This window comes from Rhinopithecus roxellana, chromosome 16 (assembly GCF_007565055.1).
Source record: "Rhinopithecus roxellana isolate Shanxi Qingling chromosome 16, ASM756505v1, whole genome shotgun sequence".
Classification (NCBI taxonomy): Eukaryota; Metazoa; Chordata; class Mammalia; order Primates; family Cercopithecidae; genus Rhinopithecus; species Rhinopithecus roxellana.
This window is the reverse complement of record NC_044564.1, coordinates 105469204-105495110: the sequence shown is the minus strand read 5'-3', so window position 1 is coordinate 105495110 and position 25907 is coordinate 105469204.

The following is a 25907-nucleotide window of genomic DNA, read 5'->3' as shown; positions in this document are numbered from 1 at the left end:
TCATATTTTTCATATTCACCTTTTCTGTACATCCAGGAGGACTATCTGGCATTTCCTTTCATTTTGTCTCATTAATAGTAATGAGTCACTGTGAAAGAATTGGATTTTGAATTACCTGTTACTGCTAATGGTAACACTGGGGGAGGGCATTTTCCACATCTAATGATGTCAGCTTGTTTGGTTTTTGAAAAACACCATATTCAGTGTTCACACAGAAAAAAAAAGCATCTTTTAAAAATAATTTTGTCAGGTTAATGTGAATATTTCTTCCACACTCAACTACTGGATTTCTCCCAGTCCCCAAATCAGAATTAACTGCTATATGCCCTATAGTATTTTGGTCATAGTTCTCGCGGGCAACCTTTTGTTCATACTTAGTTATAGTTTCTCAAGATCATTAATACCTCATCTACTACATTGTAAACCACTTAAAGGACTAAAAAGTCTTATTTATCTTTGTCTACCATAATGCAGTAAGTACACAAGATAAATATTTTTGGCCAGGTGCGGTGGTTCATACCTATAGTCCCAGCACCTTGAAAGACTGAGGCAGGAAGATTGTTTGAGCCCAGGAGTTTGACAACACGCTGGGCAACATGGTGAAACCTCGTCTCTACCAAAACTTTTCTTAAAAAGCCAGTCATGGTGGCATGTAACTGTGGTCCCAGCTACTTGGGAGGCTGAGGTTGGAGGATCACCTGAGCCCAGATAGTTGAGGTTGAAGTGAGCAGTGATTGCATCTCTGTACTCCTGCTTGTGTAACAGAGTGACACCCTGTCTCAAAAAAAAATGAATAAATGTAAAATAATCTTAATAAAAATGATGTAGTATTTTACAATTCTCTGTGAAGATAAATGCGTAATCTATAGAGTTTGTTACCATCTGACATATGTACATATATTTAGTACCCTATGGAATTGGGAGAAGATATTGGCCCTGAAAGACATGTAAGAGTTATTTCACACTGTAATATTAAATATCAAATGATGAATCTGGTTTTTTCCTAAGCAAATGTGAATCAAACCACCTAGAGAAGATAATGAAAACATTAAACATAATGATGTTGAGAAATAAGAGCATACGAAATAAAGTCATGGGTAATTGCTTTAGATTGGGAGCTTTGCAGTGTTTTTAAACTAAAAATTAGCAAATGAGTACCCATGCGAGAAAACTTTGTAATCATGGGATACCTTCAAGAGGGCCTAGAGCACATGAATAAATCAAACACCAAGATTGAAACAATGTGATCATAATTCACCAGAGAATCAATACATCTAACTTAGCAAGTTGGGGCTAGAAAATGAAAAGGGGGCAAAGCACCATGATACATATGAGTGAGAATATAACCTCCATTGCCTCTTAGGATGTCTCCAAACAATAAGGGCCTTCAAAAAGCAAAACAAAAAATACTCTAATGTCCTCCTAATATACGTTATTGTGATTAGGGATAATTTCAGTGGGAAAAATCCCAAAACATGACCTACAAGTGCTAGTCATTTTCTACAGGTGCAAGTAGATAGAAAAATCAAGGACAACAGCTAATCAAGATCACATGAATTTCTTGTCTGTTGCCTATCTGGGTATGGTAAGCCTGGAGTGCAGCCTCGTGTTAACATTTCCCAGTACTTTTTAGAGCAAATTAGCAATAATATCCTTAGTAATTAGCCCAATTAAGGAATGATTATTCAAGTTTGGAGATGAAATCTCTCTCAGTGCATAAAATTTGAAAAATCTACTTTTTGCACAATTAATATTAGTTAGATGATTTTGCAATGCATTTGTACTTGTAGTTGATGAATGAGGTGCCCATCCTTTACATCATAAGAATATGGAAGTAAGGTTGTCCAATGAGAATGAAATATAAAACCAAAACAATCAGAGGACAACTGTGCAAGGTGTACCTCAAGAATGACACTAAAGTCAGCTAAACATGGAAGCGATTTGACTTCAAGATTTATGCTGGAAGATCAATGGATGTTAACATTGAAAGCATACATAAGGAAGGGTTATAGAGACAACCTTCAACATTGTCCATCCATAATTCTTCCAAATTTCTGTGCAAACATCCTGAGCAACTTTCAGATTTATTATAATTATGAGATGGACATATCTGGATGTCATGTCTGATGTCATTAAACTTAACATACCAAAAAGTCAAGTTTGACCTGAAAACATGTTATATTTGGTATATACAGTTTACAAAAATGGATTTTTTGTATAAACCTAAGTTTTAGATTTATTTTTAAAATAAGACAGCTGGCAACACTGGTACAGCATTTCTGCATGATATGTCACCAGTCTCAGGAGTATCTGCAGAGTGGGTGACTCCTTTAGATGAGTCATACACCCTGCAGTTTGCCAGCCCCCAGCATTCATACACAAGGCCACTTTCATTCATTTGCATTATCTGCTTGGCCTAGTGGACATTGAATTTCAAATTCTTTAAACCAATCTGAACTTAGGAGGCTTTGGTACCAGCAAATATTTCATTTTAAGTATTGATAATTCAGGTGCATACTGAATAGCCATTGTCAATAATATTTCTGTGTACCAGTAAGTAATTTATGAGAATGTTGTGTGTTGAAACATAGCGTCACTTAAATGGAAGTTTAATCTTTATGATAACTTAAGGATGTTGAAAGTGTTAAATCGTTGACAAACAATAATTCCAAGTAATTTCTCTTTCAGTAACTTCCTACTTTGTGTATCATGGTCTTTCACTGTAATAGATGTGTTTAACAAGTAAAGAACTTATATGTAAAGAAAAACAATTTTTTGTTTTCTTTAAAATCAGAACAGATTTTTCCAGACAATCCCATGAAAAGCTGATTTTGATTAAATAGGCTTTGAAAGCATTCAAAAAAGACATCATCCATAATGGAGATTTATTAGGAAATGTCTCAATTTATTGAAAAAAGATAAGACTAAATAGTGAAGGAAATAGTCTCATAATAATAGGGACTAAATCATCACTTTGTTTCTCTTGTGGTCATACAGTCTGTCTTAGTCAGCTCAGGGTACTAAAACAAAATATCATAGACTGGATGGCTTAAACAACCTACCTATATTTTCCACAGTTCTGCAGGCTGAGAAGTCCAAGTTAAAGGTGCCAGCAGATTCAATCCTTGGTGAGGGCCCTCCTCCTGGCTTACAGACAGCTGTCCTCTCATTGTATTCTCACATGGCAGAAAGAGGAAGCTCTAGTGTCTCTACATCTTCTTATAAGGGCACTAGTCACTCTCGTAGCTTTAATAAACCTAATTGTATTTCAAAGGGCCCACCTCCTAATATTATCACACTGGGGCTTAGGGTTTCAACTTAAGAAGTTTAGGAGGACACAAACGTTCAGTCACTTCCATATGGAAGTCCCATCCCTCAGATGTGGAGTGTTCTCAATAATTCTGATTTTTAGTCCTCAGAATTATTATAATCACTTATTTGCAGGAAAGGCTCTTTATAGACTTTGCCACTTTTGTTATTTATTTTTTTTTTTTACATAGGTAGAAGTGAGGTGAAAATGTAGATTGAGTTTTAGGGCAACTATATTCAGCTATCAACCAATTCATTAAAGTGGCTCGGCAAATTGAACCACACACTTCTGCGTTAAACATACATATATTATTTTCTTTTGATTCTACTGTGGAGCTAAGGTCTAAATTATCATATAGATTATATCTAATAGCTCTAAAGATTCATACTACCTTGGATCCCAAAACTGACAGAAGTAAACATACAGTTCTATCCCATATATCACAGTTTTGTCTCAGAAGAATGGCTAAAAATGTAATAGAACAAAATGTGACCACATAAATATATCAGTATTTCTAAAAGAAACTCGTGTGCATCATAACTTGATGCACAAGTTCATTAATTTCATAAAAGGTTCATTAATTTATACCTGAAATATTTCTGTTAAAAATTATTATTAAAGATAGCTTTCTAGGGAAAATAGTTTCATTTAGATCTCATAAGGTATTAACTCGCTTATCTTTAAGTTTCTATTTAAAATGATACCACATAGTATTTAACTATGATCAGTCTTCAAGCATACTCCACAGTTGATATATTCCATCATTTGAAACCTCATCCAGTATCTACTGCTGAGTAATCCAATCATGCAGTTCAATTCCCACAACCACCTTCCATAGAATTTTGCCTTGTTCAAGGGAGCCGCCATGTTGTATACCACATTACCCAGCTTCCTTGGCTTGCGTGATTCCACCTGGGGGAAGCCACCTGGCTCAAGAGGCGCCAATCTGTAGCTTGAACAAAATTCAACAGCAAGTGAGGTGACCTAGAACACGATCATTTCCCAAAAAAAGCTGATGGTACTAAAATCGTCCAGTAGGATTCTTTTTCTGAAATGTGAACATAAAATAGAAATAGAACCAGAGAACTATTAGCTAATGCAAAATAGAAAAGATACATAAGCCGGACGCGGTGGCTCACGCCTATAATCCCAGCACTTTGGGAGGCCGAGGAGGCGGATCACCTGAGGTCAGGGTTCACGATCAGCCCGGTCAACATGGTGAAACCTCGTCTGTACTAAAAATACACAAATTAGCAGGGCATGGCTGCGCGCGCCTGTAGTCCCAGCTAGTTGTGGGGCTGAGACAGGAGAATAGCTTGAACCCAGGAGGCGCAGGTTGCAGTGAGCCGAGATTGCGGCCATGGCACTCCAGCCTGGGCGACAGAGTGAGACTCCATCTCAAAAAAAATGGACAGGTACATAGAGGCTGTGAAACAACAAGGCCCATGGGGCCATACGAGAGTCGTTTTTGTTTTTGTTTTTGTTTTGAGACAGAGTCTCGCTCTGTTACCAGGCTGGATTGCAGTGGTGCAATCTCAGCCCACTGCAACCTCCGCCTCCCAGGTTGAAGCGATTCTCCTGCCTCAGCCTCCCAAGTAGCTGGGACTACACGCGCCCGCCACCACACCCGGCTAATTTTTGTATTTTTAGTAGAGATGGGTTTCACCGTGTTGGCCAGGATGGTCTCGATCTCCTGACCTCATGATCCGCACCCCCGGGGCCTCCCAAAGTGCTGGGATTACAGGCGTGAGCTACTGCGCCTGGCCAAGAGTAGTTTTAACTAACTTCTTTGTACTCGTTTCTTCTGTAAAACAAAAAAAGATGTATTAAAAATAATGCCTGCTTTATAGGTCTGTTTTGATAATGAGATAGTACTTACAAAGCTCTTATAAAAGAGTCTGACATATTATAGGTCCTCATACAAATTAAATGCTGGTCACATCACACTATATCATCATTTTCTAAAATTTTCTATTTCTACCACTAGGCCTTGAGTTTCCTGAGGACAGAGAATGTTTTATTCATTTTTGTATCTTCATTTGCTTAGCACAGGGCAGGTATTTCAGTAAATGTTAATCAGATGAGTGGAATAGATTTTTTTCTCCCTCACCCATCTTTCTCACTTTTTCTTTCACACCCACCATTTGCTTTATTGTGTCTGAGGACCTTAGGAAAACTGGTGTCTTCCAGTAACGAATTGAGATTTAGTACATTTTTAGATGTTACAGGAATCAACTTGACTCTGACTTATTTTCTATACCAAAAGTTACTTATATTATGAGTAGGCCCAATCTGATCTCACAATTCATGTAATTGAGTCATCTATATACTCAGAATAAAGTATGAAGGACAGATAGTGTATGCAAGCAAGGTGGAGCATTAAGGAGAAGGGGAAGAATAACTCTACCTATCAGATTCCCAGGAGGTATTTATTAAAACACAAAATTTCATAATTTTAGTGCTAGGAATACCTTTAGAGTTCATGTAGTTCATGTCTTTAGCTTTATAGATTAGGAAAGTGAGATTCAGATAGGATAAATAACATACAGTACATCAGCTTAGTACTGACAAAATCTGGGACTTAAATATGTAACTCCTATAATCGTCCTTCCACTATACCACACTGCATAGCATTAAATCATGCATGTTCATAATGTAAACTAACATAGGATATTTATACTGTTTTAATAGTAAGACAAAGTGGAGACTCATGGCATTAGATTAAATTTTATTAGAAGTAAGCAGCTGTCTAGTATATCCTTTGGGAGAAAACAATCCTGGCAGAAGTGATGTTGTCCTCATCATTGTCTATAAATGTACCAAATTATTAATGAATATTACAGATGCCAATCAAACTGAAAAAATGATAGGTTATAGTGCTATCATTTATTTGATTTATACATATAGTTAGAGACAACCTTTACAGAGGAACATATAATAATTAAGCAGTTGTCAGAATGCCTAAATGTCACTATAAAATAAACTAGCAATCCAAACCCCTTGGGACAATGTTGATATGTCACCAGCTCTCCTGGGAAGGGAGACTTTTGAAACACCATTTTACAAAATGTAACCAATGTTGCAGGTTAATAGAATCAATAGGTTTCACATATAAAGTTAAGATTAATGGGCTAGGCAAAAATCCAAGCTCTACTGGGAATTAACTGTAACTAAATTTGGGGAATAATATGGATAAGAATGGATTATGTCAGTAAAGGGTCAAAATCATAAATAAATTGCCTAAAATGCTTCCCTTTCTTTTCTTCTTCCTCTGATTTCTTCTCGGTCATTTTCCCTTTTTCCTTTTTCTTTTCTTTCTTTCTTTGTCTTTATTTTTCATAAAAAATCCCAAATGTTATTTAATTACTTGTGGTGCTTTATCAACTCTGCATCACGTCTCTTTCTTTATTTCTCAATCAACCCTACAAGAAGATTATTAGTTTTATGCAAGAAAAAATGTTTCTTTTAATCATTTTTATTATTTTTCTTAGTGGTTCTTTTCAGTATTACAATATACATAACACACACTTTTAAAAAGTCTACTTGTGTCAATTTCTTACCAGTTTGCGTGAAGTGGAGAAGCCTTACTTCCATTTAGGTCTCTTTGCACTCCCCATTTTTTAAAATACTTAAGTATTTACATGCATTGACCACAGCATCAGATTGTGCTGTAATTCTTGCATCAACCATCAAATATGGATTAAATAACTCATGAGAGGAATGGAAGTCTGTTATATTATATTTACTGCTATGTTTGCTCATTCTCATGCAGTTTCTTTCTAAAGTCTCAAGCCTTCTTGTGTTACAATTTCCTTTCTATTGAGAGAACTTTCTGTAACCATTCTTTATGGATAGGTCTGCTAGTGGCACATTCTATTAGTTTTCCTTTATCTGAGAATATTTCTGTTTCCATTTCATTTCTGAAGGAAATTTTCACGGGATATAAAGTTTGTGGTTAACAGTTCTTACCACCCCCACAAATCTCAGTATTCAAAAATGTCATTCCATTTGTTTCTGACGTCAATAGATCTCAATGAGAAATGTGTTGTCATTTGAATTGTCCCTCTGAAAGGCTTTTCTGTTTGACTGCACTCAAGACTTTGTTTTCTGTCTTTCATTATTAAAATTTCAATTACTGTGTATATTGGTATAGATTTCTTTAGATTTGTTTTATTTGATACACAATTAGCTTCTGGGATTTTGAGGTTTATGTTTTAATGTGAGCTTTGTATTGGTGCTGTAACAAACTATCACAAACCAAGTAGCTTAAAACAAAACAAACTTATTATCTTACAGTTTTTTTATTAGAAATCTGATATAGGTGTCAATGGGCAGCAATTAAAGTGTCAGCACGTCTGTGTTCTTTTATGGAAGCTGTAGGGAAGAATCCATTTTCTTGCATTTTATAGCTTCTAGAGACTGTCTCTATTCCATGACTTATGACTTATTTTCTTTATCTTCAAAGTCAACAGTTTTGCATTTCTCTGAGCATTCTTCTATAGTCAAATCTACCTCTGACTCTGAACTCAGCTAAGAAAGAGCCTCTGATTTTAAAGACCTATGGTATTTGATTCATCCCACTTGGATAATCCAAGATATTTTCTCATCCCAAGGTTCTAAAGGTATCTGCATAGTCCCTTTTTCTATGTTAGATACTATTGAAAGAACATGGTGTTCAGGGACTTGGGCATTTACTGTGGGAGTGCAGGCATTTTTCTGCCTACCAAGTGTCTTCTTGCCAAATTTAGATAGTTTTCAGCCATTATTTCTTTAAATACTTGTTTAGTAATACTCTATCCTTTCCTTCTTCAACTCCAATGATATAAATGTTTGCTTTTATTATTTTCCCAAAGAACTCTGACACTTGTTTTCTTTAGCCTATTTTCTCTCTTTCAGATTAAGCACATTGTATTGAACATTCCTCACATTCACTGATTCTATCATCTGTTATCTCCATTCTACTCTTGAGTCAATCCAGTGACGTTTTATTTTTGGCATTGCAGTTTTCAGGTCTTTAATTACCATTTGGTTCTTTTAGAAATTCTATTTTTTTCTCAAATTTTCCTGTTTTTCAATTGCAAAAGAATTTTTAACTTTTGTAAAATCATATTTATGATGGCTGCTTCAAAAACTGTATCAAGTAACTATAACATCTGATTTATCTTGGCATTGATGTCTGTTGATTGTCTTCTCTCATTCAAGTTGTGATTGTTTCCTGGACATATTAGATATTATACAGTGAGGTTCTGGATATAAAACAAATAAAAATATATATGTACAAAAATGACTTGTACAAGAAGGTTTAAAGTGATATTATTGTAATAGCCTAAAAACTAAAACCAAGAATGCTTTCCTATCAAAATATGGATAATAAAACTTGTTATATTCCTACAGTGGTAAACATATTTAGCAATAAACAGAAATGAATTATAGGTACATCCTGTAATATAAGTGCATTTCAAAATATTACATTGAGTCCAAGAAGGCAGAGAAGAGAACACAGTGTATGATTCCATTTACATGAAATTCAAGGACAAGATAAACTAATACATGGCAATAGAAACCAGAAACATGGTTGGTGATAGGAGTAAGAGTGACTAAAATGGTCATGAAGGATCTTTCCAGAGTGATGAGAATGTTCTACGTCTTGATTAAGATGTCAGTTGCCTAGGTGTATATATTTATCCAAAATAATTGAATCATATACTTAAGTTCTGTGCATTTTAATACATGTAAATTTTCTATCAATTAAAGGAAACTGAAAACATAAATAAATAAATAATGGATGTATTAAGGAAATGAATCAATTTTGAAAAATTCTTATTTATAAAATGCTTTGTAATCCAATAAAACATCCTATCAAGCATAAATCCCTCCTTTTTCAGAATGGGGATTTTTATGCCTTTAACATGAGAAATCTAAACAGGCAAGCAAATAACATGATGTTGTGTCTCAGCCTCCAACTTCGACCACTGCCTCGCATTATCACATACCCCAGGTTTTTTCTATATCTTCTTTAATAAACCCATAAAATGGTATCTTAGATCCATAAAACTGTATTTTGTAGGCAAAGGCAATTGAGGATTAAACTAAAAATTCTATATAATCAATTCATAATGTTAGGATATATACGAATAGTCAACTAAAAGCAGCAGGGTTGCCTTTAATCAAATTTCAGTTTGTTGTAACATATTTAAATCATTCTGAGTAGAGAATTACACTCATATATACAAAGGATAAATATGTCAACAAAAAGCAAAAAAAAAAAAAGTATGATTTATTTCACCTTGCTTTTCTCACTAAACTGCTGTTTCTTTCTGCCTGGTCATAGAGTGTTAACCAGAAGTATAACCAGAAGCACATCAAGGTGTTAATTTACCATCAGTCAATCACAGGAATTTCTTTGATATCCTGACTGATTGTAGCTCTATTCTATGGTGTAGTCTTTTTTGACCAAGCTGGAGATCAAAAGGTAGATTTCATGCCTTCTGCATATTCACACAGTAGCTTTTTCCTCTGGGATATTAACCTCAAACATTATCATTTATTATTTATCCTATACAGTTTCAACAAATAAATTGCTTTGTTCCAGAGGGGAAATAGAACGTTTAAAATGAAAACATTATGGGCAGTGTATGATACATTCCACAATGTAATTGCAATAGTAGTTTGTAATAATAAATCCTATGTAAAGCCAAATACTACAATAAATCTAGATAGGGCCGGGCGCGGTGGCTTACACCTGTAATCCCAGCATTTTGGGAGGCCAAGGCGAGTTGATCACCTTAGATCAGGAGTTTGAGATCATCCTGGCCAACATGGCGAAACTCTGTCTCTACTTAAAAAAAAATATATATATATAAAAATTAGCAAGACATGGTGGTGTATACCTGTAGTCCCAGTTACTAGGGAACCTGAGATAGGAGAATTGCTTGAACCTTGGAGAGGGAGGTTGCAGTGAACTGAAATCGCACCATAGCACTCCAGCCTGGGCAACAGAGTGAGATTTCTGTCTCAAAAAAAAAATAAAATAAAATAAATGTAGATATTGAATATATTGCTGTCATAATTACAGAATTGATGGGTAAAAGGTATTTTGTTATCTAAAATATCCTTGTACAGATAAAAGCTGTTCAAATTTCTATGCTGCTAAGTTCTTATGCCAAAGCTCACCAGTCTTTACATGAATATACATTTTGTTTTGATGATATTTTTTCAGTACGGATGACAATTTACTTCATTTACAAGAACAGGTACACAAATGGCCATCATTGAGAAAGCTTGTATTGCAGAGGAAGGTAAAAAATACTTCATTACAATTCAAAACAGACCACTAAAGAAGAGAAAAAAGGAAACAAATCTAGACATTGATTCTCATTCTGTCTGGATAGAAAGCTTCCAGTAAAGGATGTAATCTGACTCTCCCTGAAAGCACATTTTATATGAATCCTGTGACTATCTGACTCACTGAATGTTACCTTTTATGATGGTTAATTTTAGATGTCAATTTGACTGGATAAAGGAATATCTAGGATCTGGAAAAGCATTACTTTTGGCTGTGTCTATAAGGGTGTTTCCAAAAAAGATTGGCAGGTGCATCAGTGGACTGAGTAAGGAAGATCTGCCCTCAGTCTGGGCAGGCACCATCCTATCAGCTTGGTGGCCCCAAAAGAACAAGAGAGAAATATCTCTCCTGGAGCTAGGACACTCTCTTCTTCCTGCCCTTGAACATCAAACTCCAGATTCTCTGACCTTGGAATGCCAGGACTTACACCCATGCCCTCCTACCTGGTTCTCAGGTATTTGGCCTCAGACACCACCAGCTTCCCTGGCTGTGAAGCTCTCAAACTTGTACTGAGCCATGCTACCAGTATCCCAGGGTCTCCAGCTTGCTGATGGCTTGTCATGAGACTTTTCAGCCTCCGTAATTACAAAAACCAATCCCCTAATAATCCTCTCTCATATATCTATATTGTATTATTTCTGTCTCTCTGGAACCCTGACTAATACACCTGTCTTAAGGCAAAGAATATGTTGTAGGTCCTGGAATTGTGTCACATATACTGTGTACTGATAATGTACCATTTTTATGGAAATCACCAGAACCAAACAGTTATTCAGAGATCAGGTGACCTTGATAAGAGTCAATCTCTGAGTCTGAAGCTATACCATGTTCCAGGTATAGTTCTACTCCTCTGGATGCGGAGCTCAGTCCTAGAACCAGAGAAATAAATATTGAAATAATAATAGGATGGTTTATTGTTGGGGTTTTAGCACCTTCAATGCTGTTACTACGTAACCATCAAAGAGGGCCATTATAGGCTTGAACGGTAAGAAGTGCATTGATGTTGAAGAAGAAAAATGTTCATTCTGCCTATTTGGCTTGAAGAGCAAAATTGTTTTTTAATCATTTTCTAATCCTGACACAAAACATTAATTAATATAATTACTGTGTATTGTATAAAGTTGCTAAAGTCAAAGCATTTACTTAAATACATTACACATAGATAAACCATCAAATACGTCAAATTTGTATTTAAAAAACTTTTTGAATGTCACTTATCAATAGGATATATCTAATTTCATTTATGTTTCAGCTGAGAAATGAGTACCTGAAAAGTACGTTCACATTGTCGGTGGTAGTATGTCTGTGTTGGACCTATACCCAACCAAGACCTCCAAAATAAGGATGGCCAACTGTGTGAGTCCGGGTTCTTAAAATTGGTAGAACCAATAGAATATATGTGTATATAAAAGGGAGTTTATTATGGAGAATTGGCTCACATGATTACAAGGCAAAGTCACATGATAGGCCATCTGCAAGCTTGGGAAGGGAGAAGCCAGTAGTGGCTCAGTCCAAGTCTGAAAGCCTCAAAACCTGGGAAGCCTATAATGCAAGCTTCAGTCTGTGACTAAATGCCCAAGAGCCCCCTGGGAAGCGAATGGTACAAGTTTCAGAGTCCAAAGGCTGAAGAACCTTGAGTCTGATGTCCAAGGGCAAGAGTAGCATAAGCAAGCATCCAACATGACAATAAGAGAGCCAGAAAACTCAGCAATCAAAGCTATCCCATCTTCTTCCACCTGCTTTTCCAGCCACACTAGCAGTCAATTGGATGGTCCCCAATCACATTGAGAATGGGTCTTCCTCTCCCACTCAAATGACTCAAATGTCAGTCTCCTCTGGCAACACCCTCACAGACACACTCAGAAACAATACTTTACCAGCAATCTAGGTATTCCTCAATCCCATCAAATTGACAACTAATATTAACCACCACACCAATAAAATAATATTTTCTAGGCACTTGAAAAAATATAACCCTAATTTCTTAGTGTCACTTTTCATTATCCGTTTTCTCCTATTTACTTATTACCTATCAATTACCATAGAGCTGGCACTTGTATTTCTTACTACTATGCCATACTTAAAAGATTGCTGGCACATAAACAGTCATTAAATACTTGTGTTAGGAAAGAATTTATAATACTCAATAAGCTCTGAAGACAAATGGTCTGTGGGTGACTGGAGAGATAATTAGGTATCTATACCTATTTAGACATTGACAGCTCTTAGCCATCTATAATTGCCTTAATATAACTTGTTTGTATTATTATAAGTAATATAGCTTGCTCCTCTTAAGTCTTACTAGTTATGGGTTATGCTTTGGCCATCTCTGAAGATTTCTCAGTCCAGGAGGAAATTGCACTGATGGAGGTCATAACTGTCTATATTAGTCAGGGTCCTTCAGAGAAACAGAACCAACAGGAAAGAGAGATTGAGAAAAAATGAGAGATTCTGAGGGAGAGATTATAAGGAATTGGCTTACATAGCATTCATACAGGAGGTTGGGAAGTTCTAAGATCTGCAGTCAGCAAGGTGAAGATTCAAGAGAGCTAACTGTGTAAGTACCAGTTTAAATGCAAGGTCAATCAGTCAGGCAGCTGAAATACCCTCCTCCTCAGTCTTTTTGTTCTATTTAGGTCTTCAGTTGATTGGATGAGGGCAACTCCTATTTGAGAGGGCAATTTGCTTTGCTCAGTCTATGGATTCAAATGTTAATCTTACCCAAAAACACTCTTACAGACATACCCAAAAAAATATTTGAGCAAATGTTTGGGCACAGTGTAGCCCAGTCAAGTTGACATATAAAATTACCCATCACACTATCCATTAAAGCCCTTCAACTGGTCTTATACAGAAGTCTATAGTGAGATGGTATTGTTTTTGAGTAGGTTCCTCTTTCTGAGGTATCTCCAGCTTCTTTCACTATAAGTCTGATTTGTCTGGGCAAGCAGGATGAGAATAAATACTTCAACTGTAGTAAATTTTACAGTTAATGCCTTCCTGTGGAGTAACTGAGGACAACCAGCTCATCCTCTTTGGCAATAATCTTCATGTATAGTATTATAATGGTTGTAGTGAGCTATTAAAGCTTTAAGAAAATCAATTGTTTTTAAGTAAGTCAGATATAAGTATAGTAAAAATAATTTAAAATCTTTATATTTTGCTAATATAAAAATATATTAGCAAATATATATGCTATTAATATAATATGTTATAATACATTTATATAGTTAAATAATATATTAACAAATATAATGATTGAACAGAGTTCCATATATAATATTAATATCACGTATTATAAAATTATATATTATTTCAGAAAATATTATAATAATGGAACACAGTTCTCCAGAGAAACAGACCAACACACATCAAGGTAGTTCTTTGTTGCTACAGCACAGAATGTGATGGAGAGAGGAAGCAGATGTGGCCACTTCAAGCAGAAGCTTGTAGGAGCTCAAATCTAAACTGTTAGATAGAAACGTAAGAGTAAATCTTCATGACCAAAAAGAAACACCACACCCATTGGCAGTCACTCCTCATTCCTCTCTTCCCCCAGCATTCGGCCCTAATCACTAATCTACTGTCCCTGTAGTTTTGTTTATCCATTCATTCCTGTGCATTCGGGTTGTTTCTTCTTTTTGGTGATTATGAGTAAGTCCCTATGAACATTTGTGCACAAGTTTTCATGTGGACATACATGTTTTTAATTCTCATTGGTGTATCTAGGATAAGCGAAATTACTGGATCATTTGGTAACTTCGTTTAACATTTTTTAAAATTGTAATTGATACATAATGTACCTATTTATGGGGTACATGTGACATTTTGATACAAGTCTACTGGGTAATGATCAAATGAGGGTAACTGGAATATCTATCACCTCAATAATTTATCATTTTTTTGTGTGTTAGGAACATTTCAAATCTCCTTTTCTAGGTATTTTGAAATAGACAATAAATTATTGTAAACTATAGCTGCCCCATTGGTGCTATCGAACACTAGAGCTGATTTCTTCTATCTAATTGTATTTTTATACAATTAATCAAACATTCTTCATTCCCACCTCTGAGCTACTCTTCCCAGCCTCTGGTAACCAGCAGTCTATTCATTATCTCCATTAGATCAATTCTTTTTGCTCCCACATATGAGTGAGAACATTAAATATATTTGTCTTTAAGTTCCTGGCTTATTTTACTTAACATGATCTCCAGTTCCATCCATCTTGCTGCAAATGATGGGATTTCATTTTTTAAGGTTAAATATTATTTCATTATGTATATATACCACATTTTCTATATTCATTTATACACTAATTGAAATTTGGCTTGATTTCATATTTTGACTACCTCAAATAGTGCTGTAAGAAAGATGGGAGTGCAGATGTCTCTGATTTATTGATTTCCATTCTTTTGAATATATAACCAATAGTGAGATTGCTGGGTCATATAATAGTTCTATTTTTAGTTTTTTGAGGAACATTTATACAGTTTTATATAGTGATTGTACAAATGTACATTTCCACCAACAATATAGGACAGTTGCCCTTTGTCTACTTCCTTGCCAGCATCTGTTATATTCTGTCTTTTTTATAATAGCCATTTGACTGGGGTGAGATGATATCTCACTGTGGTTTTGATTTTCAATTCCCTGATGATTAGTGATGTGGAGAATTTTTTCACATGCCTGTTGGCCATTTGTATGTCCTCTTTTGAGAAATGTATGTTCAGATCTACTGCCTATTTTTTAGTTAAATTACTTGTTTGTTTGCTATTGAGTTGTTTGATTTCCTTTTATACTTTGGTTATTAATCCCTTGTCAAAAAAATATAGAGTTTGCAAGTATTTTCTCCTATTCTTTATCTGTTTATTTTGTTGACTGTTTTCTTTGCTATGCAGAAGGTTTTTAGCTTAACACTAATCATCTCATTCTTAAATTTTTGCTGTGGTTGCCTGTGGTTTTGAGGTCTTTGCTCATATCAATAAAACCTTGAGGTCTTCATGCCCAGTCTAATGAAGTCTTTACCCATATCAATGTCTTGAAGCATTTCCCCAATGTTTTGTTGTAGTAGTTTCATAGTTTCAGGTCTTACATTTATGCATTTTAATCTATTTTGATTTGATATTTATATATGGTGAGAGGGGTCTAGTTTCATTCTTTTGCATATTGGTAACACAAAAATATAAATTATTGTTATAGACTTGTATGAACAACTATATGCCAACAAATTGGAAAACCTAGATGAAATGGATAAATTCCTAGACATATACAACTTGCCAAATTGAACCGTGAATAAATAAGAAAAAAACTGACCAGACGAATAATGAGTAATGAGATAGAAGCAATAATAAAAAGTCTCCTATCAAAAAAAAAAAAAAAAAAAAAAAAAAAAACCCAAGACCTGATGGCTTTGCTGCTGAATTCTACCAAATATAAAAAGAGAACTAATACCAGTTTTACGGAAACTCTTTGAAAAAAAAATTGAAGAGGGTATAGGGTATACTTCCATACTCATTCTGTGACATTAGCATTACCCTGATAACCAAATCCAACCAAAGATACAACAAAAGAAGAATAGTACAGGGCAATATTCCTGATGAAAACAGATGCAAAAATCTTTTTTAAAAAGTTTAACATTTTGAGAAACTGCCAAACTGCTCTCCAAGTGTTCCAAACGTTTTACAATGCCACCAGCAGTATACAAGTGTTCCAGTTTTGCCACATTCTCATTAACACTTGTTATTGTCTGTTCCTGATTTATAAAAAGAATTTAGGCCAGGCACGGTGACTCATGCCTGTAATCCCAACACTGGGAGGTTGAGGCTGCCAGATCACAAAGTCAGGAGTTTGAGACCAGCCTGGCCAACACAGTGAAACCCTGTCTCTACTAAAAAGAGAAAAAATGTAGCCAAGTGTGGTGGTGCACATCTGTACTCCCAACTACTTGGGAGGCTGAGGCGGGAGAATCACTTGAACTCAGGAGGCAGAGGTTGCAGTGAGTCGAGATCATGCAATTGCACTCCAGCCTGGGTGACAGAGTGAGATTCTGTCTCCCAAAAAAAAAAAAAAAAAAAAAAAAAAACAATTTAGATATCTTAGTAGATGTGAAGTGACATCTCATTTTGGTTTTTATTTGCATTTTCCAATGACTAATGATGTTCAGCATCTTTTCATGTGTATGTCAATCATGTATGTCATATTTGAATATTTCTATTGAAATCCTTTGCCCACTTTTTAAGTGGGTTTTGTCTTTCAGCTGTTGAAATGTAAGTATCCTTAACCTATTCTTAATACAAGTCCTTTATCAAGACATTTCTAAAGACATAAAACTTAGAAGCCTTACATTTAATTACATAAAAATTCAATAGTCTGTATAAAATATGAAATCATGCCATTGAAAAATCCAAAAGAAAAATATCAAAGATATAAATGCCAAACCATGGAAAATATGTCTCCCTATTCAATAAGTGGTGTTGGGATAACTGGCTAGCCATATACATAAGATTGAAGCTGGACCCCTTCCTTACACCAGAAATCAATTCAAGATGGACTAAAGACTTAAATGTAAAATCCAAAACTATAAAACCCTGGAAGACAACCTAGGTAATACCATCCTGTATATAGGAACGTGCAAAGATTTCATGATGAAGATGTCAAAAGCAATCAAAACGAAAGCAAAACTTGACAAGGGCGATCAAATTAAACTCAAGAGTTCCTGAACCACAAAAGAATCTATCAATAGAGTAAACAGACAGCCTACAGAATGCGAGAAAATATCTGCAAACTTCATCTGACAAAGGTCTAATATCCAGCATCTATAAGAAACTTAAACAAATTTACAAGAGAAAACAATTCCATTAAAAAGTGGCCAAAGAACATGAACAGACACTTTTCAAAAGAAGACACACACCAGGCCAACAAGCATATGAAAAGAAGCTCAATATCACTAATCATTAGAGAAATGCAAAAACAAAAAAACAAAAATAATATACCATCTCACACAGGTCAGAATAGTTATTAGTTAAAATTCAAAAAAAACAACAGATGCTGGTGAGACTGCAGAGAAAAGGGAACACTTATAAACTGTTGGTGGTGGGAGGGGGTGGAGCAAGATGGCCGAATAGGAATATCTCCAGTCCCCAACTCCCAGCAGGAGCGACACAGAAGACTGGTGATTTCTGCATTTTCAACTGAGGTACTGGGGTCATCTCACTAGGGAGTGCCAGACAATCAGTGCTGGTCAGCTGCTACAGCCCGACCAGCGAGAGCTGAAGCAGGGCGAGGCATCGCCTCACCTGGGAAGCGCAAGGGGGAAGGGAATCCCTTTTCCTAGCCAGGGGAACTGAGATACACAACACCTGGAAAATTGGGTAATTCCCACCCCAATACTGCACTTTAAGCAAACGGGCACACCAGGAGAATATATCCCACACCTGGCCGGAAGGGTCCCACAGCCATGGAGCAGCCCTCATTGCTAGCACAGCTGTCTGCGATCTAACCGCAAGGCAGCAGCGAGGCTGGGGGAGGGGCGCCCACCATTGCTGAGGCTTAAGTAGGTAAACAAAGCCACTGGGAAGCTCGAACCAGGTGGAGTTCACAGCAGCTCAAAGAAAACTGCCTGTCTCTGTAGACTCCACCTCTGGGGACAGGGCACAGCTAAACAACAACAACAAAAAAAGCAGCAGAAACCTGTGCAGACGCAAAGAACTCTGTCTGACAGCTTTGAAGAGAGCAGTGGATCTCCCAACACGGAGGTTGAGATCTGAGAACAGACAGACTGCCTGCTCAAGTGGGTCCCTGACCCCTGAGTAGCCTAACTGGGAGACATCCCCCACTAGGGGCAGTCTGACACCCCACACCTCACAGGGTGGAGTACACCCCTGAGAGGAAGCTTCCAAAGTAAGAATCAGACAGGTAGACTCACTGTTCAGCAATATTCTACCTTCTGCAATCTCTGCTGCTGATACCCAGGCAAACAGGGTCTGGAATGGACCTCAAGCAATCTCCAACAGACCTACAGCTGAGGGTCCTGACTATTAGAAGGAAAACTATCAAAAAGGAAGAATACCTATACCAAAACCCCATCAGTATGTCACCACCATCAAAGACCAGAGGCAGATAAAACCACAAAGATGGGGAAGAAGCAGGGCAGAAAAGCTGGAAATTAAAAAATAAGAGTGCATCTCCCCCTGCAAAGAAGCACAGCTCATCTCCAGCAACGGATCAAAGCTGGTTAGAGAATGACTTTGACGAGATGAGAGAAGAAGGCTTCAGTCCATCAAACTTCTCAGAGCTAAATGAGGAATTACGTACCCAGCGCAAAGAAACTAAAAATCTTGAAAAAAGAGTGGAAGAATTGATAGCTAGAATAATTAATGCAGAGAAGGTCATAAATGAAATGACAGAGATGAAAACCATGACACGAGAAATATGTGACAAATGCACAAGCTTCAGTAACCGACTCGATCAACTGGAAGAAAGAGTATCAGTGATTGAGGATCAAATGAATGAAATGAAGCGAGAAGAGAAACCAAAAGAAAAAAGAAGAAAAAGAAATGAACAAAGCCTGCAAGAAGTATGGGATTATGTAAAAAGACCAAATCTACATCTGATTGGGGTGCCTGAAAGTAAGGGGGAAAATGGAACCAAGTTGGAAAACACTCTTCAGGATATCATCCAGGAGAACTTCCCCAACCTAGTAGGGCAGGCCAACATTCAAATTCAGGAAATACAGAGAACACCACAGAGATACTCCTCGAGAAGAGCAACTCCAAGACACATAATTGCCAGATTCACCAAAGTTGAAATGAAGGAAAAAATCTTAAGGGCAGCCAGAGAGAAAGGTCGGGTTACCCACAAAGGGAAGCCCATCAGACTGACAGCAGACCTCTCAGCAGAAACTCTACAAGCCAGAAGAGAGTGGAGGCCAATATTCAACATTCTTAAAGAAAAGAATTTTCAAACCAGAATTTCATATCCAGCCAAAATAAGCTTCAAAAGTGAAGGAGAAATAAAATCCTTTACAGATAAGCAAATGCTTAGAGATTTTGTCACCACCAGGCCGGCCTTACAAGAGACCCTGAAGGAAGCACTAAACATGGAAAGGAACTACCGGTACCAGCCATTGCAAAAACATGCCAAAATGTAAAGACCATCGAGGCTAGGAAGAAACTGCATCAACTAACGAGCAAAATGACCAGTTAATATCATAATGGCAGGATCAAGTTCACACATAACAATGTTAACCTTAAATGTAAATGGACTAAATGCTCCAATTAAAAGACACAGACTGGCAAACTGGATAAAGAGTTAGGACCCATCAGTCTGCTGTATTCAGGAGACCCATCTCACATGCAGAGACGCACATAGGCTCAAAATAAAGGGATGGAGGAAGATCTACCAAGCAAATGGAGAACAAAAAAAAAAGCAGGGGTTGCAATCCTAGTCTCTGATAAAATAGACTGTAAACCATCAAAGATCAAAAGAGACAAAGAAGGCCATTACATAATGGTAAGGGGATCAATTCAACAGGAAGAGCTAACTAACCTAAATATATATGCACCCAATACAGGAGCACCCAGATTCATAAAGCAAGTCCTTAGAGACTTACAAAGAGACTTAGACTCCCATACGATAATAATGGGAGACTTCAACACTCCACTGTCAACATTAGACAGATCAACGAGACAGAAAGTTAACAAGGATATCCAGGAATTGAACTCATCTCTGCACCAAGCGGACCTAATAGACATCTATAGAACTCTCCACCCCAAATCAACAGAATATACATTCTTCTCAGCACCACATCGCACTTATTCCAAAATTGACCACATAATTGGAAGTAAAGCACTCCTCAGCAAATGTAAAAGAACAGAAATTATAACAAACTGTCTCTCAGACCACAGTGCAATCAAACTAGAACTCAGGACTAAGAAACTCAATCAAAACCGCTCGACTACATGGAAACTGAACAACCTGCTCCTGAATGACTACTGGGTACATAACGAAATGAAAGCGGAAATAAAGATGTTCTTTGAAACCAATGAGAACAAAGATACAACATACCAGAATCTCTGGGACACATTTAAAGCAGTGTGTAGAGGGAAATTTATAGCACTAAATGCCCACAAGAGAAAGCAGGAAAGATCTAAAATTGACACTCTAACATCACAATTAAAAGAACTAGAGAGGCAAGAGCAAACACATTCAAAAGCTAGCAGAAGGCAAGAAATAACTAAGATCAGAGCAGAACTGAAGGAGATAGAGACACAAAAAACCCTCCAAAAAATCAATGAATCCAGGAGTTGGTTTTTTGAAAAGATCAACAAAATTGACAGACCGCTAGCAAGACTAATAAAGAAGAAAAGAAAGAGGAATCAAATAGATGCAATAAAAAATGATAAAGGGGATATCACCACCAACCCCACAGAAATACAAACTACCATCAGAGAATACTATAAACGCCTCTACGCAAATCAACTAGAAAATCTAGAAGAAATGGATAATTTCCTGGACACTTACACTCTCCCAAGGCTAAACCAGGAAGAAGTTGAATCCCTGAATAGACCAATAGCAGGCTCCGAAATTGATGCAATAATTAATAGCCTACCAACCAAAAAAAGTCCAGGACCAGATGGATTCACAGCTGAATTCTACCAGAGGTACAAGGAGGAGCTGGTACCATTCCTTCTGAAACTATTCCAATCAATAGAAAAAGAGGGAATCCTCCCTAACTCATTTTATGAGGCCAACATCATCCCGATACCAAAGCCTGGCAGAGACGCAACAAAAAAAGAGAACTTTAGACCAATATCCCTGATGAACATTGATGCAAAAATTCTCAGTAAAATACTGGCAAACCGGATTCAGCAGCACATCAAAAAGCTTATCCACCATGATCAGGTGGGCTTCATCCCTGGGATGCAAGGCTGGTTCAACATTCGCAAATCAATAAATGTAATCCAGCATATAAACAGAACCAAAGACAAGAACCACATGATTACCTCAATAGATGCAGAAAAGGCTTTTGACAAAATTCAACAGCCCTTCATGCTAAAAACCCTCAATAAATTCAGTATTGATGGAACGTACCTCAAAATAATAAGAGCTATTTATGACAAACCCACAGCCAATATCATACTGAATGGGCAAAAACTGGAAAAATTCCCTTTGAAAACTGGCACAAGACAGGGATGCCCTCTCTCACCACTCCTATTCAACATAGTGTTGGAAGTTCTGGCTAGGGCAATCAGGCAAGAGAAAGAAATAAAGCGTATCCAGTTAGGAAAAGAAGAAGTCAAATTGTCCCTGTTTGCAGATGACATGATTGTATATTTAGAAAACCCCATTGTCTCAACCCAAAATCTCCTTAAGCTGATAAGCAACTTCAGCAAAGTGTCAGGATACAAAATTAATGTGCAAAAATCACCAGCATTCTTATACACCAGTAACAGACAAACAGAGAGCCAAATCATGAATGAACTTCCATTCACAATTGCTTCAAAGAGAATCAAATACCTAGGAATCCAACTTACAAGGGATGTAAAGGACCTCTTCAAGGAGAACTACAAACCACTGCCCAGTGAAATCAAAGACGACACAAACAAATGGAAGAACATACCATGCTCATGGATAGGAAGAAACAATATCGTGAAAATGGCCATACTGCCCAAGGTTATTTATAGATTCAATGCCATCCCCATCAAGCTACCAATGAGTTTCTTCACAGAATTGGAAAAAACTGCTTTAAAGTTCATATGGAACCAAAAAAGAGCCCGCATTGCCAAGACAATCCTAAGTCAAAAGAACAAAGCTGGAGGCGTCACATTACCTGACTTCAAACTATACTACAAGGCTACAGTAACCAAAACAGCATGGTACTGGTACCAAAACAGAGCTATAGACCAATGGAACAGAACAGAGTCCTCAGAAATAATACCACACATCTACAGCCATCTGATCTTTGACAAACCTGAGAGAAACAAGAAATGGGGAAAGGATTCCCTATTTAATCAATGGTGCTGGGAAAATTGGCTAGCCGTAAGTAGAAAGCTGAAACTGGATCCTTTCCTTACTCCTTATACGAAGATTAATTCAAGATGGATTAGAGACTTAAATGTTAGACCTAATACCATCAAAACCCTAGAAGAAAACCTAGGTAGTACCATTCAGGACATAGGCATGGGCAAGGACTTCATGTCTAAAACACCAAAAGCAACGGCAGCAAAAGCCAAAATTGACAAATGGGATATGATTAAACTAAAGAGCTTCTGCACAGCAAAAGAAACTACCATCAGAGTGAACAGGCAACCTACAGAATGGGAGAAAATTTTTGCAATCTACTCATCTGACAAAGGGCTAATATCCAGAACCTACAAAGAACTCAAACAAATTTACAAGAAAAAAACAAACAACCCCATCAAAAAGTGGGCAAAGGATATGAACATACATTTCTCAAAGGAAGACTTTCATACAGCTAACAGACACATGAAAAAATGCTCATCATCACTCGCCATCAGAGAAATGCAAATCAAAACCACAATGAGATACCATCTCACACCAGTTAGAATGGCAATCATTAAAAAGTCAGGAAACAACAGGTGCTGGAGAGGATGTGGAGAAATAGGAACACTTTTACACTGTTGGTGGGACTGTAAACTAGTTCAACCATTATGGAAAACGGTATGGCAATTCCTCAAGGTTCTAGAACTAGAAGTACCATATGACCCAGCCATCCCACTACTGGGTATATACCCAAAGGATTATAAATCATGCTGCTATAAAGACACATGCACACGTATGTTTATTGCGGCACCATTCACAATAGCAAAGACTTGGAATCAACCCAAATGTCCATCAGTGACAGACTGGATTAAGAAAATGTGGCACATATACACCATGGAATATTATGCAGCCATAAAGAAGGATGAGTTTGCATCCTTTGTAGGGACATGGATGTAGCTGGAAACCATCATTCTTAGCAAACTATCACAAGAACAGAAAACCAAACACTGCATGTTCTCACTCATAGGTGGGAACTGAACAATGAGATCACTTGGACTCAGGAAGGGGAACATCACACATCGGGGCCTATCATGGGGGGGAGGGATTGCACTGGGAGTTATACCTGATATAAATGATGAATTGATGGGTGCTGATGAGTTGATGGGTGCAGCACACCAACATGGCACAAGTATACATATGTAACAAACCTGCACATTATGCACATGTACCCTAGAACTTAAAGTATAATAAAAAAATAAATAAATAAAAAAATAAATAAACTGTTGGTGGGCATGCAAATTAGTTCAGCCATTGTGGAAAGTAGTGTGGTAATTTCTCAAAGAGCTAAAAGCAGAACTACCATTCAACCCAGCAATCCTATTACTAGGTGTATATCCAGAGGAATATAAATCATTCTACCATAAAGACACATGGATATGAATGTTCATTGCAGTGCTGTTCACAGTAACAAAGACATGGAATCAACCTAAATGCCCATCAATGAGAGATTGGATAAAGAAAACATATACATATACACCATGAAACATATGTAGCCATAAAAAGGAACAAATTGATGTCTTTAGCAGGAACATGGGTGGAGCTGGAGACCATCATCCTTACCAAACTAACACAGGAATAGAAAACTAAATACCACATGTTCTCACTTAGAAGTGTGAGCTAAATGATGATAACTCATGAGCACAAAGAAACAACAGACGCTGGGGTGCACTTGAGGTTGGTGGATGCTAGGAGGGAGACGAGCGGAAAAGATAACTATTGAGTACTGAAATTGATATCTGGGTGATGAAATAATCTGTACAACCCCCATGACACGAGTTTACCCACATAACAAACCTTCACATGTACCCTTGAACATAAAAGTTAAAAAAATGAAATGTTGATACAGACTATAATATAGATGTCCCTTTAAAAGATTATGTTATGTGAAAGAAGCCAGCCACAAAGACCGTATAGTGTATTATTTCATTTACATGAACAGTCCACAATAAACAAATCCATAGAGACAGAAAGTAGATCAGTGATTGTTCATTGCTAGGGTCAGGGAGGGTGATTGCTGGAGAAATGGGGAGTGGCGTGAAAACAGGTATGGGATTTCTTTTGGGGTGAGAAAATGTTCTAAAAATCTGTGATGAAAGTTGCTCAACTCTGTAATTATACTAATAACCAGTGATTTCTATGCTTCAAATGGATAAATTGTATGAGAATTAAATCTCAATAAAGGTCTGATTAAAAACTCAAAAAAGGCTGGGCACAATGATTCATGCTTATAATCCCAGCACTTTGGGAGGCCGAGGCAGGTGGATCACCTGAGGTCAGGAGTTTGAGATCAGCCTGACCAACATGGTGAAACCCTGTCTCTATTAAAAATACAAAAATTAGTTGGGCAGGGTGGCAGGCACCTATCACCCCAGCTACTCGGGAGGCTAAGGCAGGAGAATCACTTGAACCCAGGAGGTGGAAGTTGCAGTGAGCCAAGACTGTGCCACTGCACTCTGGCCTGGGCCACAGAGCAAGACTCCATCTCAAAAAAAAAAAAAAAAAAAATTAAACTAGACCCCCACCTCTCACCATATACAAATATCAAATCAATATAGATTACTTAAATCTAAGACCCTAAACCATGATACTACCACTAGAAGAAAACCCTGGGGAGACACTCCAGGACATTGATTTGAGAAAAATTTTTTGTGTAAGACCTCAAAAACACAGGCAACCAAAGAAAAAATATATAGATGGGATTACATTAAGCGAAAAAACTTCTGTGCAGCAAAGCAAACAATCAACAAAATGAATAGACAACCCACAGAATGGCAAAAAATACTTGTAAACTATCTGTCTGACAAGGGATTAATAACCAGAATATATAAGGAGCTCCAACTCAATAGCATCTAAAAGTGGGCAAACAATCTGAACAGACATTTCTCAAAAGAAGATATACATATGGCCAAGAAGTATATGAAAAAAACATTGTCAACATCACTTGACATCAGAGAAATGCAAATTAAAACCATAGTGAGATATCATCTCACCCAAGTCAAACAGCTACTATAAAAAAGACAGAAACTAACAGATGCTGACAAGGAGGTGGAGAAAGTGTAATTCTCCTACACTTTTGGTGGGAATGTAAATTAGTACAGCCACCGTGGAAAGCTGTATAAAGTTTCCTCAGAAAGGTTCTGTTTTTAGAACTTCTATATAATCCCACAATCCCACTACTGGGTATATATA